Source organism: Opisthocomus hoazin, chromosome 6, assembly GCF_030867145.1.
Source record: "Opisthocomus hoazin isolate bOpiHoa1 chromosome 6, bOpiHoa1.hap1, whole genome shotgun sequence".
In the NCBI taxonomy this organism is placed as follows: domain Eukaryota; kingdom Metazoa; phylum Chordata; class Aves; order Opisthocomiformes; family Opisthocomidae; genus Opisthocomus; species Opisthocomus hoazin.
Window position 1 is genome coordinate 58,913,614 of NC_134419.1, and position 6,806 is coordinate 58,920,419.

Consider the following 6,806-nt stretch of genomic DNA (forward strand, 5'->3'; position numbering starts at 1 on the left):
TGGCATATCTACAAGTTTTTTGAACACCTCCAGGTACTGTGACTCAGCCACCTCCCTGGGGAAGCCTATTCCAATGCCTGACCACTCTTTCAGTAAAGAAATTTTTCCTAATGTCCAATATAAACTTCCCCGATGCAAATGGAAGCCATTGCCTCTCATCCTGTCGCTAGTTACCTGGGAGAAGAGGCCAACACATGCCTCACTACAACCGCCTTTCAGGGAGTTGTAAAGAGCAATAAGGTCTCCCCTCAGCCTCTTCTTCTCCAGACTAAACAGCCCCAGTTCCCTCAGCCACTCCTCATAACACTTGTTGTCTAGACCCTTTACAAGCCTCGTTGCCCTTCTCTGGACATGCTCCAGCAACTCAATGTCCTTCTTGTAGTGAGGGGCCCAAAACTGCACACAGTACTCGAGGTGCAGCCTCACCAGTGCCGAGTACAGTGTGCATCACCAGTTTCTTAACTGTGGACAATATCTGGTGCTTCAGAAGTAATCAGTCTTGTGCTTTACTGCTTGAAAATCCTATTTATTTAACAGTTTCTGCCATGGAATCTGAACACTTTTCTGAAGTTAATCAATGTAGCTTCATCACAGACAGTCCCAGGCCAGTGCCTGCCTTTTAAATTTAGCATTACTCATGGTAATACAGGTCTGACTTAGAAACCCAGATCTATCACGTCTGCAGAGGAGAAAATGGCCTTGTGCAGGGATTTCCTTTCAGTCCCAGAAGCATGACAAGAAGTGAGGAATAGGTGGATTTGTCATAGAATCATAGAATAGTTTCAGTCAGAAGGGACCTTTAAAGGTCACCTAGACCAACCCTCCTGCAGTGAGCAGGGACATCTACCACTAGATCAGGTTGCTCAGAGACCCATCCAACCTGACCTTGAATGTTTCCAGGGATAGGGCATCTACAACCTCTCTGGGCAACTTGTCCCAGTGTTTCATCATCCTCATTGTAAAAAATATCTTCCTTATATCCAGTCTAAATCTACCCTCTTGTAGTTCAAAACCATTACCCCTTGTCTTATTGCAACAGGCCTTGGTAAAAAATTTGTCCTTGTCTGTCTTATAAACCTCCTTTAAGTATTCAAAGGTCACAATAAGGTCTCCCTGGAGCCTTCTCATTTATATAATGATTTTCAAAGACTGCAGGTAATTTTTCATTTCAGCCCTAGACTCATCCTTTAATATTCCATGTATATGGCACGAACTCTGAAACCTTTTTCTGCCTTGCCTGTAAGGGGAGAGCTAAGGCTGAGATGGTGACTGCATGGGGATAACAATGACATCCTGTTGTATTTAAGTGCTGATTTCTTGAATTAATATGAATGATTGATACGGCATTAGGGAAAGCAGTAGCTCTGTTTATTTAGTAAAGCATCTTTTTTTGAGTCTCGGATACCAGAGTATCGAGCGAATATTCTAGTATTTTAGGTTAGGGAAAAAGAATTCTAAAAAGCTAATGAACTTCTGAACAATAAGCTGTGTTTGGTATTGTTCAGCACAGAGTGTGAGTAAGTGTCTATACCTTCCTTTTGCTACTTTTCGGCTGCAAACAAGAAAGTTGACCATGAGTTAGCATTTCTTACAAAAATATTTCATATTCCTGTGTCATAGTTGCTTCCTAGCAAAGTAATGAAGTAAGGTGAAGGTGAAACCCTGGAAACTGTGGAAAGGAAAGGCTAAGTGACTAATGCATGAAGTGGCAAAGCTGTTGGGTGATTTGGATGTGCTTCATAAGCTTTGAACAGGAAGCTCTGGCAAGGCTAGGAGTTGACATCAGCAGTACTCTTCCTATTTCTTCTTGTGTAGACCTTTTGGGATCTGTTTAAACTCTGAATTTAGCCCTCACAACACTGGTCTTTTCTGTTGGAGCAGATTACTAGTGACACTTAAAGCAATAACTCTTCCATCCCTTTAGAAGAACTTCAGGGATCTTTCAGCTCAGTGGTTAAACTAAGGAACTGAAGGGGAAACTGTTGTCCTTTCATTTAAACTAAAATAGACATTTAGGAGTTGCTTTAGAAACAAAAAAAAATATTGTGTGACAAACTGAAATACTCAACTTTCTTTCCTCCAAAACATGAAGTTTCAGCTTCAGATTAATGAAAGCGTTCAATAATAGATTTTCAACTTGAAACAGTTTTTAAAGTAAATTTGCCATTTTAAAATCAATAAATGGAAATGTTGACTTTCATTTTTTCCCCTATTTTTATGCCTGAGATTCATTTATAAGCTCAATTAGATTTCATTTATGTCCACCAAATGCAATTTTTCAGCGAATATACTTCTGTCAATAACATTTTGCCTAGTGCTGACTGTGATTTTACACTTCCCTAGAACATTGCTATGCATGACTCAGTTCCTGCTTGAACTGTAACTCAATTTCAGAACTCGCTGTCATCTGTAACTCCAAAGAACAATTTCAGCTGAAATCCTAAATTGAATTACAGATTTGTACTGCATTGCTCACTATTTATTAATAATATCGTGCGTACAACATATCCTGTTCTTCATTACCACAGAGAGAACATTACTAGTTCCTCTGAGTGATCCAGAGCTATTTATTTCTCCAAAAGTTAGATCCCCACATGTAGAGAGTCTACAGACATCTTTTGTAATTTCTTTTGTAATAAGTACTTTGATCCAGCCAGTAATACAGAAAAGGTTTCTCAGGACTATAAAACAACTTGGATTTATCCATATGATTTATATGTCATAGAAAAAATATCACCATATGCATTCTTCTAATTTCAAAGAATTGCTAAATATTTTGGGATAAAGTCCTTGGGAGCTTTAACTGCCATACCAGTAACACCCTTAGGTTTTGGGCATAAACTTTCAGTCAGAAATGTCAGTCCTAAGCCTCCAACTGACATGAGCAGTCCAAGGCATGATGCTGACGTGCCATGGTTAATTGAAATTTGGAACAGGAAGGGTTCTTGGGAAAACAGAAGCACAGCTTGAACAAATCATACTTTCCCCCTCACAGACAGCAAGTCCAGGTCCCCAGGGCTGACTCTTTCTGTCATCTACAGGGAGGGTAGTCAGATATAAAATGTAAAGTATAATTTTTTTCCTGCAGCCTAACATAACATTTTTAGAAAACAACAAATTCTTTACTGGTAGTGTCTTGGAACCTCAGGGATGAGTCCTTCAGGTTCAAACGGATGGCACCAGAAGACAGAATGACAACTACTTACAAGGCCAGCATTGTTTGCAGTGATGGGAGTAATGAGAATTGGAGTGACCTTCATGCTTACTTGTGGTCTGAGGAGAAAAGATCACTGCACTGCATCAAACAAATCATCTCTGTACCGTTGCGGTATGCCAGGCACAGGGATGTGCTGCACTTATTGACCCCAACCACTAAAGAATTGAAGAGTCTTTGGAATCAGCTTGGGCGTTTGAATTCGGGCAGAAGTTGAAGGAAAGCCTGTTATGTCTTTGGCATAGCCTTATCTCAGCATCTTACAGTTTAGTACTATCTTTCCTGCAAGGGAGGTATCATCCAATAGGTCCTGAGGAAGGTTGACAATTTTGTCTTCAGATGGCCACCTTGCCAGCAAAACAAGCTCCTTCAAGAAAGCTAGGCAATAAGCCACAACACTAGGAGAATCCATTATTGCATCTGGATGCCTGCAGCAGACAGTATTTCCTCACTGCAGCATGTTATGTTAATAAATCAATACTATTTCATCAGTAATTTATTAAGAATAAAAAAAAAAACCAGCAGTTTCCATTCAGAAAGGCTCCCTTCTGCCCAGCAATGAGAATGCTCTCCCTTTGAGCCTCCCTGAGAGCAATTAACATGGACATCCATGCCAGCATGACCCACATCCCCTTCCCCCCTGGGCCACAAGCTGTGCTATCCTGTGTTTTGGCAAACTCACCCTCTGCTCCAAAGAGGAGAAACGCTGTCTGTGCTGCCCCACAGATGCCCCAGTATCAGCTCTGGCACCTCAGGCAGGCTCTTTCCCTGCCACACCCTAGCCACAGGCAAGCAAAGGCTCTGCCTGAGAGGTATCCCATCGCTGTGACTTGTGGGGAGAAGAAAAGATTGGGTAGGTTTGGCTTCATTTGCATTTCTATTTTGCAACAGTTTGGAGTAATTTTTGCATAAAAGATATTTAAGGGTTCAAAATGAGGTTAAAAAAAAAAAATGTTCCTGCCAGGAAGTGGAAGAATAGAACAGAAAATGTCTTGGTCGTAGCGAGAGACCTCTTTCCCATTTCCCCATGCTTCGGAATGTTTTCTGAGGAAGAAGAAATCACCTGAGAAGGATGTTCAATTTTCCTGGTTCCCTCAGCAGTGCATGGAGGCACCCCTGGGTGGTGCAGGCTGTTGAGCTGGAGCTGGCCACTGCGTGGGGATCCTGTGGTCAGCAGTCTGGGTTTCAGGCCACATCTGCACTGAGATGTTGGGAGAATTAAGCAACACAATGTAAAGCCAGCTTTCTTTGGAATGGGAGCCTTCAGGGGTTAAACATGGTTTATGTGCATTGGCATCATACCTGGAATAGATTTTTGTCAGTTTTCCCAGGTGTCAGGAACAGAGCTAGTAGTTGGAGTCAAGTACTCCTATGTACAACTGCGTGTCAGTTGAGCACAGAGCTGAAGTACCTGCGCCCCACCCCCCCACACTGCCGGTTAGCACAGCTCCTGCCGTATGTGTGCTGTGTCCGAGGACACAGAGCAGCCACCCAGGGAGGCACAGAAAGGTGGCATTAGTGCAGTCCCTGGAGACTCCCTGTGCAGGTTTTCCTGCAGCACAGGAGGTGGAAAAAGGTTAGCACAGAGGCAGCAGAAGACCTGCACCAGTCCTGGGCATTTTTACACTGACCCTGTTACCTTTTCCTTGCTGAGCACTTCTGTGCAATAAAATCATGTTAATTAAGCTATAAAGAAATAGAAAGGCCCTAAACCAATATTTGCATTTCGAAAAGACTGGTTAGAAGAGCTTAGGAATCAATTGCACTTTATTAAAGCACCTGTTCACCCAGGCAACATTTTAGCAGCAATCAATATGTAATTAAATCTTGATTGATGTTTTACAATTGTTTTGTTTCCCAGCAATTATGGTGATAGAATCAGCTTCCCTCAGTTCTTCCTCCTTCCCAGCTTTACTACTGATCTCCTGTGAGCCTTCACCTCTGAAGGCAATTCACCTTACATCTCCAAAGCTGTTATTAATAAATTGAGACCACAATGAAACTTAACCCACTGCGCTAAGCACAGGCCAACAGGTAAAGCCAACCTTTCACCTGAATAATCTGATAATAATAACAATCGGAGCGCCGAGACCATATGAACATTAAAGTTTCAGTTAGGTCAACAGACAGCTCCGAAATAAAGTATCTTTGAAGACCTGAACTTTTATTAGGCTTGTCTAGACAGATTTTAAGTTCCTCAAAGCTGGGATCACTTCTCACTTTCTATCTGTTCAACGTCAGGAGATGCAGATATTGTGGGTACAACCATATAAATCATTCATGCTCCATGCTTAGGCAGTTACAAATTCCCATTTGCCTTTTCCTAAATAATACCAGGGGAAAAAAAATTGAGGGAATGGCTCTTATTTTTACTAAAGCCTCATCACACAGATCTGGTCAGAGAGCATTTCTGCAGAGCCTCTTAGCCATACCAGAGCTAGGGGGCTGCACAGTGAGAGTCCCTAAACTGGAGTCACGCAGGTGACACCTGTCAGCAAATGCACACCTTCGTTACAGATGTTAAAACAGCTGGGAGGGAAAGTGTGCATTGTTTAAAGGGGAGCAAATCTCCCCACCCCATGGGATGCTGTTCTGCGTCTTCCCCGCTGAAGCCCTGTCCTGTGACCGAGGCGTTTGGGCACTGCTCGGGGAGGCGAGGGGGGCACGGTGACTGGGATGCTCATTCACGGACAGGTCTCGGGGAGGGGGGGGGGGGCTCCCCGTCGCGGTCCCGCCGTCCGGGCTGCACACAGGCTGTCGCCCACAAGATGGTGGTGTAAGCACGGTTTTCTCTGCAGCAGGCATCCCATGCCCGGTCACGGCGTGCCGCGCTCTAAAAATCGGCGCCTGAACCTGCTCTTAAGCAAAAACAGGGGAAGGCTGATCATCATTGTCAAAGTGAACAAGTGGGTCTCCGAAAAATCAAGTGGGCCCTCTGTCCATCAGAAGGCACATGTGATTTCTGGTCCTTCGATGCCTGGAGCCAGCCCACATTCCCCAAAACCGAGTGAAGAACTTCCCCTTGATGCTCAGTCTACAGACATGCCTCTAACTCATTTTAGTCCAGTTGAGAAATCACTGAAAACAAAAGCACTTAAAGGATCAGAGATTGAAATCTCCTCCTCTTTATGTTTACCTGAGGGATGGAGATACCCTGGCCCCAGCTTTGGGTCCTGGACTCCCTAAGACTTCTTGAATTCACCACTCTCACTGCACTGGTTCCTGCTCATTTCAGCATGCAGGGAAGGAACCAACCCTCTGCCAGAAAATTCACTCACTCAATCAGTAAAAAAGCTGCTTCTCTGAACACAATGACTTTCGGTAATTACACATTTAAATGAGCTGCTTTAAGTGCGAAGAATCATTGGTCCAGGCAGACCTGAGCTTCTCAAAGCATTTAATCCTGTTCCTTCTGTATCACCATCCAAATCTGGGCCTGTCGGGTTCTGATGTATAGAACAACAATGTGATAATTGTTTAAGAGATCAACATTCACTCCTTTCTTAAGCTTCATTCATCTACGGTTCTTCCCTCATGGGAGAGCAGAACAATGGATCAGAGCTCCGCACTCGCTTCGTACTTGTTTGTACGT